This window comes from Lipotes vexillifer, unplaced genomic scaffold (assembly GCF_000442215.2).
Source record: "Lipotes vexillifer unplaced genomic scaffold, Lipotes_vexillifer_v1.1 scaffold695, whole genome shotgun sequence".
Taxonomy (NCBI): domain Eukaryota; kingdom Metazoa; phylum Chordata; class Mammalia; order Artiodactyla; family Lipotidae; genus Lipotes; species Lipotes vexillifer.
This window is the reverse complement of record NW_006798057.1, coordinates 1,309,073-1,322,872: the sequence shown is the minus strand read 5'-3', so window position 1 is coordinate 1,322,872 and position 13,800 is coordinate 1,309,073.

The window sequence follows — 13,800 nt, the reverse complement described above, 5'->3', positions numbered from 1 at the left end:
TTGAAATTGAGAAAGTGCGTCTTTTGGCACACAAAATTCTTCCATGGGCAGAACTTTACTTTCATGTTTTTGTTTTGCACAATAAGAAACTCAATAGGCAGGGGTTATGTTTTTGATAAGTTAACTATGAAAGCTTTTTATTTTTATTATAAAAATGTAACAATTTAACCCGGGGTGGGGGGGCGGGGGAAACTGTATTTTGTACTCTTGTCTGAACCCCATGGGTTCCTTTTGTTAATAAAATGATTACACTGATGCTGTGAGTTGGCTAGTTTTGTTTTTGTAAGACTATGACTTAAATTGTTACAGACTTAAGGGAAGTCAATACCATGAGACAAAATGTTACTGCTGTTAAGATCCTTTTGTAAATGTATGCTATATCATCAGACCAGGCACAGCCCTGCTGGATTCTGAGCCTGTTTTTATGATGGCCTCAGTTTCCCCAAAGGTAATCGGTTTTTAGCATTCTATGAAAAAGAGTAGTTGAGATGAGTGATTAAGCTTAAGCTATATTGGTCATTGAGAGAACATTATCTCCATTTTTTCTCAAATACTAATGACCACTTCTTTAAAGCTTTCTGAGTTTTCATGTTTGTTTGACCAGAACCTTTCCAGGATTGATTTAGTAGGTCTGGTGGGCAGTCAGTGGACTCATACTGTGAAACACCTGTAGGTAAGCCTCCCCTTTCTACGCACATACTTAAATGGACAAAAGTCATATATTTTGTACAGGGAATATGTAACAATATGTCATCTCAGGAAAACTGCCTTGACCCTCTGTCCTGGAAGATTTTAAACCTTAGCTAAGTGGTAAAAATTAACCCAGGTAATTTACTCTCCAGGTGTTTATAATGTGTGAGATGATGTTAAATAATTGTCTTTTCTGCATTCACATTTGCAATCAACATAAATCGAGATATTTGTCTCATGCAGTAAATATCGAGGCAAAATTTATAAGATTACCATTAAAGTTTCTGTAGTTCGTATTGCAAAGTTTCAGGACATGGCAGTCTAGGACATAGCCTTTATATTACAAATGGGGATACCAAAACCCAGAGGTGTAACCTGAAAATTTGGCCTACATTCTTTGTAAGATTCCTGCTCACTCTAAAATTTCCTGATTCTACAACTTTAATAGAAGTTATGGAAACAGGAATTGCTTTAAATTACATACCTTAAGACTTGCGGACCTGAATACTACTAAGCATATACTAAATCAAGAGTCTTTAGCATTTATATCTAAAAGCCCTGCCTCCTGAAAGGATACCAGTCTTTGACTAAATTGCTTCATAAGTGTGTTTGATTGGTAGCTAGAATCCTTTCTTCAGCAGAGGCGTTTGTTTCTAACTTTATAATTTGAAATAATTATAGGATCACAAAAAAGTTGCATTAACATTACAGAGAGATCCTGTGTACCCATCACCCAGTCTCCCCCAACCATAACTATAACACATTATCAATATCCAGAAATTGACATTGACACAGTAAGAATTAACTAGAGTTCAAGCCTTCCTTGGATTTCACCTGTTTCTGAATAAACTCATTGTTCTCTCGCATGTTTTCCTATATAATTCTATGACATGTCTAGGTTCACATCACCACCACAATCAAGATAAAGAACTGTTCCATCACCACAAAGAAACTCCCTTGGGCTACCCCTAGGCAATCACACCCTCCCCTTCCCTAACCCCTGACTGAACTGTTCTCCATCTCTGTAATCCTGTCATTTTGAGAATGCTTAGATAAATGGGATCATTAGGTATGTACCTTTTGCAATTGCCTTTTTCACACTGCATAACACCATTAAGATCCATGCAAGTTGTACATATTGATAGTTTTTTCCTTTGTGCTTCAGCTGCAACATTTCAAAAGAAATATATCGGCTATTACTTAAAATGCCTTCTTGCAATTTTCAAAGAAAATATGTTAACATGTGCACATGATACCTTTGTAAATATTGTTTTTACATTTGAGAACTACATTTTATGTAGAAAATATCTAAATGCAGGTTTCCACAAACTTAGGGGTCATTTTCAGCTTGCCAAAGTCCGTGAAGTCTTTGAAGATAAATACAAAAAAATGCAAGGGCATTTGCTGCCCTTGGTTTACTCATTTAATAATATTTCCCTAATACCTCTCTACTAGTCTTGTACCATCTAGAGGAAGACTTTTTCTTTAAAAAGTTACTTCCTGGTACTATAGCCATTTCCCACTGGGACCCCAGCACCATATCTATTTAATGACTGAAGGACATAAAGTGTTCCAAAACAAAATGCTAACTTTACATATAGGAACTCCTTATAATAACATAAAGATGTCCATGTTTTTTTATTTTGTCTTTTAGATGCCAAAATCCATCTGAGTCCATGAGATAAGCATTCTGTATATGATAGCTTATCTGTATTAGCTTTCACTCCCAATATTCAGTTTTGACTGGACTGGTTTATCGAGTTGATTCAAGTAAAGTATAAAGGTTTATGATCTATAGTTAATTAGCTTACTTCAAAATACGGTGTGCGCATGTGCACGCACACAGAACAGTTTCTTGCCTGGAAACTTCCCTCTGCAGGCAAGATGGGTATCAAAAATTATATCTGGGAACTCAAAAGAGGGCATATTACCATCACCCAAGTATCCCACTACTAGAAGACAAAGGGTGAGCCTTCTTTTTGGTAGCTGATATACTGGTGGGCAGTAAACAGATAAGGGTTAAGGAAGCTTTCAACTGAATTCTATGTTTCATAACACACCCTGAGTCACTACAGTTCGGGAAGTTGAAAGCAAAACCCTACTATTGAACCATAATAGTCCCTGGCATAATTCAGAAGGATCCAGGAGCCCATGTGAGAAAATGTAAGAAGCTATACTGAATATTCACTATCTGAGAGCTTCACTGCAGGTTAATTTTAATAGTTTCAAGAGAGTTAAGATTATGGAAAAACAGCTTAGGAACCTAAGCACTTACAATTTATTTCTCTTGCGTAAATTAAAACATAAGTACATGTATGTGTATATATAGGAGGAGTATAATACCAAGCAAAATCTCTAGTTCATCTTCTTTAGGAGAGGACGAACTCAAAGATTCCTTGTAAATCTCTTAAGAGAACATACTTCTACAGAGGTGGATTTCAAAGCAAATCTCAGTGTTTATTATTCCATCCTCAATTCAATATCTGGCTCTTTTAGATAAATGCAGAATTCTAGGTACTAAGGGAAACTGTAGCAACAAACACCTACTTTTATCTTATCTGACATAACAAAAACCTCCGTAAAGTCAAAAAGATAACTTAAACGCATAGGGCTGCAAACACCAACAGCTGCTCCTCTAAGAGAGTGGCAGGATCACATCTGATAAATGTGATGTTTTTATGAAAATTAATTGCATTGTACTTGAAACTATTTTAAAACAACCAGCTCCAGAATTGTCCTCCCAGAAATAAAACAAGAATAATCCCTGATGCCAATGGGAAGGTGTTTTAAATGGTATCTGCATTGAACAGAGGGATTTCTTAAGGTCTCAGATTTGCTTCTGACCACAATACAGAAGTCTTACAGGGGAGAACTGAGTTGGTGGTAGCCAGGCAACCTGCATGTTAACCTTCTTTTTCCAGCTGGGAAAGCTGGGACGTGTCTCATTGCCCCAAGTCTGCTATGACGTGGCTCACCCACCTGGCTCAGCCATTGCCTCTTGCTGACTGTGTAACTCACACGTAGAACTTTACACATGCTCGGAGGGCACACTTCCCCAGGCAGCAGCCTTCAGAGTTGAGACCCAGAACCTCAATTCCAACACCAGGGCCCCCACAGGGAGAGGAAGGTACAAGAAATTCCTTAAAACAAATAATAAATCAGGAGTGGTTGCCATCAGCAAAAGTGAGGGCTCCCCGTATCAGATAAGTTCACTGAGAGAAAATTGTCTCTTTTGGTGGTTGGTTTTGGTTTGGGGTTTGGGGTTTGGTTTTGCACCTGATTTTTGTGAAGGAAGTTTATACCTCGGGGGCTTCTCCTCCCACCTAGCCAGAGCCTCAATGCCCTGCCCAGTGATTGCTTGTCCTCGCCCAGGGGGAACAAGTTCTGTTTGCCCAGGACTTTCCCCACGTCCCAGGACCCCTTCAATCGCAGACAAACTGGCACAGTTGGTCACCGTAGCCCTGCCCCACTATCAGGGGAAACCTGCTCTACCCCCGACTCCCAGACACACTACTGCGGGCCTTCACTGTGTCTTTGTCACTGTCTCTGCCCCTCCAGCACCAAAACCCTCCTACTGTCACCCAACAGGCCCGTGCAGCAGAGTGCCTTCCCCAAATGAACAAGGACAAAGAAGCTCAGGACCTTTAAGCCATTGGGATTTGGACCGGGACCCCCTTTGAGGCCAGCCAGACAGCTGGTCCAGACTCCACCTCTCCTATCTCCTCCTCCTTTCTGCTGTGGAGGCCCCAGCTAGCCCAGGGCCAGCCTCTGGGCTCCCAAGGACCAGGGCCTGGCTCTGGACCATAGGTCACATCTCTGCAAGGCAAGTCACTTCCTCCCAGGCTTTGAGCTCTGTGCACAGACCCACGTGGTCAGAGGCCACAGAGGTGCCCCTCACGCTGTCTTCCCATTCTCTCTCTCTCTCTCTCTCTCTGTCTCTCTGTCTCTCTCTCTTCAGAAAGGAGCACCTGATTTCCCAAGAGCTTTGGGTCCCTTTCTTCCTCTTGCAGCTCTCCCGACAGTGACCTGGGTCTGGGGTGAGCTGGGGAAGCTGTTGCATAGGAGGAATGATCACTAAGTGCCATGGCATAATTATGCTCACAGGACGTTTGGAACTCCTCTCTGGAACTTGCTCTCAGAGCCTGTGACACAGTCTTCTTAATATCCTTATGGTGAAAATTCTTTATCTTTTGAGATTTGAACTGATGTTGTGAGACTGTCCAAAGACCATCCAGAAACTAGCCTGGAGTGTGAAGCGAGTGCTGGGCTTGGGGGGCACTGATTAAACGGGCTGGAGCAGAGGTGAGGGACAGCAGTGAGCAGGGTGTCCTTTTGGGGTTTGACCAGCCAACTCTGAAAAAAATGTCCAAATGTAACACTTTATTCATGTTTCACCTTACCTGGGTGTTCCCAGGTCCCATCAGCCTGTAGAGTCTCATGAAAAATAATATTCCCGTGTCACTGACTCTTACCCCAACTGGCTCTTCAAAAACCTTAGATTCTTGCCAAGCCCCTCTCTTACTCCTAGGAATTTCCCAAAGTCTCCATGAGTAAGTCCATTCCCACAACGCTGGTATCACCTGTGATGCTCTGAAGGCTTCTGAGGTTGATTTTTACCTAGAGGAGAAGAACGATTTCTGCCATTTTGTAATTTGTTTTGTAAGAAGCCACCCCCAAAACAGCTTCTTGGGCCCCAACCTATGGCCAAGTTTCCATCAAAGCTGCAGTTTTAGTTTTTGATTGGCATATGTCCCTCTCTGTAACACCTGGGTGTGCAGTGTTGGGACAAGGCTGCTGGCATAGTCAGGAGACCCATACGCCTCATGGTCTCGACTTCCTCTGAAGACTAAAGCTCTGACGTTGGGCCAAATCTCTCTTCCCTGGTGCCCTCTTAACCAAGGATGGGTCTTTCTCCATCCCCAGAAGTTCCCCAACCATCTCCCAGGCATCTGCTTCCACCAGTGAGCTCTGGCTCGGTGTCAATCTGAGTCCCTCCCTCTGCACCACGATAGGCACACAGTCACAGAAAAGCAGGGTGAGCCAGAGCATGGCTGCAGGAGGGACTTAACACCCAGCCCCCAGAGGTGCCACCTGCCCCAGAGCCACAGACAACCAGTGGCCCCTTTCAATGAGAGACTGGGCAGAGGGACACACCAGACTATCCATAGGTTCTCTATCTGAAACACCTGGAGCGAGCCCACAGGTAAGCAGGGGACAGAGGACAGATGTATCTTTTGGAGGGGGAAGGGTTTCTGAACACGTGGGTGACTGCCTGGTGAGGGCAGGTCCAGGGGTCCCCAGGCCACTAAGGTGAAAGCACAGGGTCACTTGCCAAGTGGTGTCAACAGGAGGGAACCGGGTACTGACGTGCCCACAGGCTTGCTTTACACTTCATATCAGTCCTCACTGCCCATCCCACAGTGATGTGGGCTCATCAGGAAGCCTCCAATTCCCAGCTTGGACAGAACTGTGATACAAATGCGGCACTTGTAATAAATCTAGCTGATGTAACTTTTTCCCTGTCTCCTTTTCACCTATTTGGTTGGGGTTGAGGGCCTTAATCTCTCCAATGAGCTTCTACTATAAAAGGCCTCCATTTGTGCTCAGCACAGACTCAGAAACCCAAGGAATTTTTATATTTATTACAGAAGGAGGCAAACATCCATTCTGCCTGTTTCCATTAACACACACTGGCAATTAATGTGTTTGGTTCAAAAGCCTTCAAACATTTTTACATCCATTTGCGCATTTAAATGGCTCTATATAACAGTCAAGCAGGTGGTTAACTATATGTATATTAAATTCATAGAGAAACTGGTAATTTTCAATTATAAATGTCAGTTCACAGTTTACATGATAATTTTTTGAATAGACCCATTAGCTGATTTAGTTAGCCAGGATTTTTATAAATCATGGTTTATTTGCTTATTCTACTTATAAAGGAGGAATTTTCAGTGTTCTCCCATGAATCAATAAATATTTACTTTGGTCTTTATTCTGCCCAAATGCCAAATTTCACAATGGATGAAATATCATTGGGGTTTCTTAAACAGCTGTTGGAATGCAGCTGTTTTATTAGTTGTTTTGTTTAGTATTATTACACAGAAAATGGTTTAAAAGTTTTATTCATTTGCTATTAATTTGTTTTTTATGGATAAAGTCAAAATAGGGCTGAATCACAGTTCCTTGTAATTTTACAACGTATTGTACTTCCCTAGTAATATGTTTTGACGATAGAAATTTCCAAGCCCATGAAAAGCTGTCACATTTCTCTAAATTATATCCTTTAAAGCAAAACTCTGAAATATATAGCACTGGCTTGCACATAATAAAATTTGATGATTTTGTTACCAGGGATAATATTTCTCTTTTCTAAGCAACAGAAGTAATTTAAAAGCCTCTCATTTGGCTTTTACAGCACAAAAGGCAATGTGAGACACCAGATCCAGGGTGCGGGTGGTGTGGGTGGATAATGAACTAGAGCTGAGATGCTCAAGGCCACACTGAGAAATACCCTCAACACTCTCTATCCTTGTGATTCCCTCAAGTCGTTCCTGGATCTCTCCTTTAAAAGCATGATCAGGCAGGGACTTTTCAGCCCCAAAACAGGGAAAGCGGACTACTGGAGGATTTTCAGGTAGTTTCCAAAAGCGTGGAACCCCAGTTTACATGAACTCCCATCGAATCCCATGAACTCCTTAAACAATGTAAGAAATAGGAAAGCCCCAACTTGCTTCCTGTGAGTCCAGCCCCACAAGACACAAGAAGGACTCTGTGACTGGGCTTGGCCAGTCTCAACTCTGATGACTAATACCTTCAAGACAGGCAACTCAGAAACACAACTCGGAGAAGAATCTCTCTGAGTTACTTAGCTACGAATGAAAAGATAATGAGGACTTCCCTGATGGAGCCGTGGTTAAGAATCTCCCTGCCAATGCAGGGTACATGGGTTCGAGCCATGGTCTGGGAAGATCCCACATGCCTCAGAGCAGCTAAGCCTGTGCACCACAACTACTGAGCCTGCATGCCACACGCGCCTAGAGCCCGTGCTCTGCAACAAGAGAAGCCACCGCAATGAGAAGCCCGTGCACCACAACAAAGAGTAGGCCCTGCTTGCCGCAACTAGAGAAAGCCCAGGAGCAGCAATGAAGAACCAATGCGGCCAAAACTAAATTAATTAATGAATTTTTTTTAAAAAAAGATAGTGAAAGAGAACATTAAAAAGAAGTATTTTATCTCAGACCCCCAGGAAAGATTACAAACTATTCTGCACCCCATAATAAGCTGCCTCATATTTTGAAGAAACATAAACTTGTTATTCTCCTTTAAAAGTTATCTTCTAAAGCCTGTCTCCTGTTAGCTCTTGAATAAACATTCACTGAGGGTGACATAAACCTCAGTTCTGACTTTGGGTAAGTTACAAAGGTTTGTAAAGTTAAGGAAAGACGTTCTCTCTATGTTTGAGTCCAGTGAGGTTATCAGGTGGGATATTGTGGGAAAAAGTGAGATGCTATTCTTGAAACAAATGTTTACCGGTGACGGAAGAACATTTCCTGGAAAGAGAGATAAGAGATTGTTTTTCAAGAGAGAAAACAGATCAAGTCAGAGGATTATCTAAGAGAGAGGCAACACCAAACTGAATCTGGGACTGGGCTTTAGCTCCTGGCTCCACAAGCATACAAACTTAGGCAAGTCACTCAACTTCTCTGGGCCTCAGTCTCCTCATCTGAAGACAAGGAAAGCATAATACAGTCTCAGTGGTCGTTTAGAGAAATAATGGGGTAGCATCTGCAAAGCATAGATCCCATAAAATATGAAGCCAAAATGGATGTTCAATAAATGATAGATGAATCCAGAAAAGTTATGTCATTCATTTGCTTCAGTGATGAGTTAAATTTGATTCCAGGGAGATTGAACATCTGGACTCCTCCTCTGCCCCTCCCTGAACTGCACTCCCTACCCTTGAATTCCAAAACAAACCCTCTTTTCCTCTCCTACAGCCATTCTCCAGTGGCCAGTGTAACCACCACTTAGGAACCTGGTGGCCAGCTTCAACTTCTACCAAGCTCCCTTAGCACGCCACGTGGACAGAAGATGTCGATGGGACCTTGGGGAGAGTTTTTTGTTTGTTTGCTTTAATTTCTATGAAAGACTCAGCACTCAACATTGAATTATCAGCAGTTGATATGCTATCAGCCCTGGACGTAAAAGAAGAAAAAAAATAATACAGCGGTCACCTTACAGGAGAAAGTATTTCTGCAGCAAAAATTGAAGCTTTTTAAATAATGTTTTTAATAATGTATCTGGATTTTCAGAATCACTTTACGTATGATTTGGTATAGGTCAACAAAACCCCTGCTCATTCCTTTTGAATGAGCAATAAGCTGGAACATTCTGGAAGTAAACATCTGGGACCTGGCCAATCCTTGGGGCAGGTTGGTGTTTGGCAAACCTGAATTTCCATTGAGTAACCCATTGTGTCCCCCGGTCATGAAAGTTTTACATCATATTTAATTTTTAAAACTATTAAGTCTTTCTAGTTGAGAATATAAGAATAAAATAAAAACACTCCCAGTCACGACCCTTATTTTGCTATAAAGTTAAAGATCCCGGTGTGGGTCTCCTGAGGGCTTGCTCCCTCTCTCCATCCAAGAGGAAACCAGGTCACCAGTGTTATGTGAATATCTTGTCTACATTTTCATAATCTTACTACATCCCCCCCTCCAAAAACAGCATAGGGAATGGCTGTGTGTATGTGTGTGTGTGGATGTTACACATAAATGCAGTCAAACTTTTCTAGACCTCTGCAAGCAGCCTTTGTCAGTCTTTATCATTATCTGTTCTGTTTTCAGTATCTATGCTTGATGAAACATGTGGAGCAGGCTCATCATTTTCACACGTTTATATTTCACTGCAGGAATATGCCATGATCAAATTGAAACATACATTTTAAAAAAATTTTATTGAAATATACTTGATTTACAGTGTTGTGTTAGTTTCAGGTGTACAGCAAAGTGATTCATTATACTGAATATATAAAATTATATATATATATATATATATATTTTCTTTTTAAGATTCTTTTCCATTATAGGTATTGCAAGATATTGAGTAGAGTTCCCTGTGCTATACAGTAGGTCCTTGTTGGTTATCTATTTTATATATAGTAGTGTGTATATTTTAATCCCAAACTCCTAATTTATCCCTTCCCCCCTTTCCCCTTTGGTAACCATAAGTTTGTTTTCTATGTCTATGAGTCTATTTCTGTTTTGTAAATAAGTTCATTTGTATCACTTTTTTAGATTCCACACATAAGTGATATCATATGATATTTGTCTTTCTCTCTGTCTGACTTACTTCACTTAGCATGATAATCTCTAGGTCCATCCATGTGTTGCTGAAAATGGCATTATTTCATTCTTTTTTGTGGCTGACTAATATTCCATTATCTATCTATCTATCTATATATATATAGATAGATATATATCACATCTTCTTTATCCATTCATCTGTTGATGGACATTTAGTTTGCTTCCAAGTCTTGGCTATTGTAAATACTGCTGCTATGAACATTGGGGTAAAACATGCATTTTTTTGAGACTCCACATTTCCTACAGCCTCACCAATACTTATTACTTCCAAAGTTTCCACTTTATGAAACGGTCCCTCATTATTTTAATTTTCATTTTTATAATTACTCATAAGGTCCAACAACATTTCATATGTTTATTGCCCATTTGGGTTTTTATCTTCTCTGACATCTCCTGTTCTTATTCTTTGTCCATTTTTATAATTAGTTCTTTTTTCTTATTGAGTCATAGAATTCCTTATGTATTTTAGATCCTAAACTTCTTATCAGTTATATATGCTCAAGTATTTTGCTGGAAGATCATTGTCAAAACTTTTATTTCAGATAGATACATCAGCTAAAATACCCTTTTGAGCTTCTTACACGTAGAAATTTCTCTTACTACCATATTCATGTAATAATTCATTTTATGTTCACTTGCTAAGTCATTTTGCAGGTTTTTTTGAGTGCTATATCTCATGGACAATCAACTGTGCTAGCTTTGGGGCAAAATAAGGATAAATAAGACATTTACTTTCTAGTTGGGAACGTGACAACACCACAAATACCTAACATGCATGGTAAAATGTAATTTGAGCCATAAAAGAATCCAGCTGAGAGAGAAAGTACTTCTGGCATTTCATGGTAAAAGTGGCGGGAGAATCTAACTTTGAAATGTGGTAGAAATTGGACGTGCGAGGATAGGGTTCAGGACATGGAGCTGGAGATTTCATGAGCAAATATCAATCCATTTTTTGAACAAACGTTTTTCCATATTTTATCTCATTTTAGCTTTAAGGCAATTCTGCAAAATAGTTACGATCGTTGTCTTTTTCATGTGTGAGGAGCCGGGGTTCAGAGAGCTTAGGAAGGAAATTTGGCAAAGTTCTCAAAACTAGTTCACGTTGGAATTTCATTCAAAACCCAGGTTTCCTTGACTTCATAGCCTTTGCTCTTGCCACACGACTATACTCAATGGCTCGAGGGGCAGCAAGCCAACTGGTAGATTCCACAGACCACTTGCCTCCTGGGCATGGGGGAGCTACAACTGGACAGGGGGAGGCAGGTGAGACAGCAAAGGGCTAGGCTACCCCAAGCGTGTGGACTGGTGGTATCCAGGGAGCTGTTCCTCAGCCCTCTGGAGAGCAAGCAAAGGCTGGTCAGAGTAACGCCTGACAAGAGTTTTAACAGTCTGTCCTTGTGAGATGCAGAGCAGAAAAACAAGAACAATTGCTCTTTCACCAGAGAAAATGAAAGTTTAGCAACAGGAAAACACAAAGCCTGGGTCCACGATTGCACAGATGAGACAGCCAATAGAACCCCACCTTCTCAATCAATGTTTGTTGAATGAGTGTAGAAATGAAAGAGGAAAAGAATAAAAATACATATACAACATGGGCAAGCAGCCCAGGTAAGGTCACTGTAACAGAGAGAAGAAACAGATCAGGTCACCATTGCTTTCTTTCACAACATCTTTCTTTCTTAGGACTGCTTACCTTTCCATATTTGCACTGTAGAAAGAGGTTAAAGGGCCATAACTTTCATTTTCTTTCTATTATTATACATGTGGGCCTCTTCCCATGTATCCTCCATGCATAGAACAGAGCTACCTTTCATCTCCTGGCAGGGGGCTTCCAAGCTGACACAGAAGGGACCAAACAGATGATGGAAACAGGTTACTCATTCTATAGGGGAGGGTACTAAGACCCAGAAAGGATGAAGAATTTACCCAAGGTCAGGGAGCACATCCTCCTCTCTGGCCATCCTCTACTGTTAATACTACAGTTTAGCTTTAGTTTTCTAGACTTGAGATATACTGAGTGTCCATATACTGAGAAAAAGAAGCAAATATGCACCAGTGTCTCACAGATCTTGGGCACTGACTCTCAAAGACCTCCCTCTGGAAGATGAAACTGAGGGGTAATGGTGGTGTCACATGGGGCAGAGAATTGGAGGCATTTAAGTAGAGGAAACATACAATAGTCCTTCACAACGGTTCAGGAGTTGGGTGGTAACAAAGCCCTTTGAGCCCATCATCTCAACTGGCCCCCACCCAATGTCCTGGAGAAAGCCCTCCACTTTAACTATAAAGCTCAGAAAGCTCACAGATAGTGAATGTCTGTCCCACATAGAGTGAACTCGGAGTCAAAGTTTACTCTCCACTCTTGATTTCAGCTAAGTTCTTCCCAGCATCACACAAAGGGGAAGACAGAAATATACAGACAGGAGGAAGGAGCTCTGCCACAGTCACATTCATGGAATGAATGCAATGTTCAATCACTCATTCATTCATTCATCCACTTTCTTGTTTTATTGAGAGCCTACTGTGTGCCAGACACCATAGGAAGCATGTAACGGTCCCTACTCTCATGAAGCTTAATTATTTTGATGGGTTCCAGGCAGTTTTTTATACAAACAAGGGTGAAAATTCTTGAACATAAATCTCTCCCAAGGTGACTAAATTGCCACCAATGAAAGCTCATGCTCATAGCTTCAAGAGCACCAAAACATGTTTCATAAGACCTGGTTGAAGTCTGGGATATGTCAGCATCCAGCCTCCTTTCTTAATTTCCTATGCACAGCATTTTCTTTTCACTACATTAGGGCCACTCCATGCTGGTGAGATCATCCATACGGCCAACCACTCAGCAATATGGAGGCTGTTAGGATAAAAAAAAAAAAAAATGTACTTGAAGAAGTAAATGTAACTATTAACAGCTCTTATCACTCCAACAAAAATCCAAGCTGTTTCTCAAACTTGCTTTATAATAAGAATCCCCTAAAATACATGTTAAAGTGCAGATTTCTGGACACGCATGCATCACCTGATTTAGACCTGCCAAAGGGGAAATCTCGTCCACACCTTTCTTTCCATAAGTGCAGTAATTTGGGAAATCTCTGCTTTTGACTACTTCTGCCATTGTAGAAAGCAGAAAAAAAGAACTCTAGATATCTCACCTAAGCTTTGCATTTTCAAAGAATACTAGGAAGCAGGAATACCAAAAGGTGTTCAAAATCTGTAAGTCAGGGGACTAGATGGGTTGTCTATTCAAAGCGAGGCAGGCGAGAGATGAGCATGGAGGATCGGGCTGGGGGAGGGAAAAGGAGAACTCAGATGAGGACTCAGGGTACAGAAACATTAACAGATCAACAGCTCTGCAGATAAGCAGCTCAGCTTGGCCAAATATATGTAGCTGGCACAAAGTAAGCCAGTTAGACCAAACCCACCTGACTGAGTTGCTCATAAACAGAAAGACTTGCTTAATGCCTACTGCTGACACCGCTGGGAACTGAGTCAGCCCTTTATAATCCATGGGAGGCTGTTCAGTGCCTTTCAGCAAACCTAAGCCCCTCTGTGGCCCTTTTACACAAGCCTGTTCCTGTTTTGACAAGAGTGAGGAAATTGGTCGGAAGGTGTTTAAAAAGGCTTTTGTCCCTAATCCTGAAGCTCCCTTGCTTCTTTCTTGCTCCTTGGAAGGATGAAGTTATCAAAAATCCCCATTGTCTCGGGTCTGAAATGCCCTTTTAGGTCTAACCTAAAG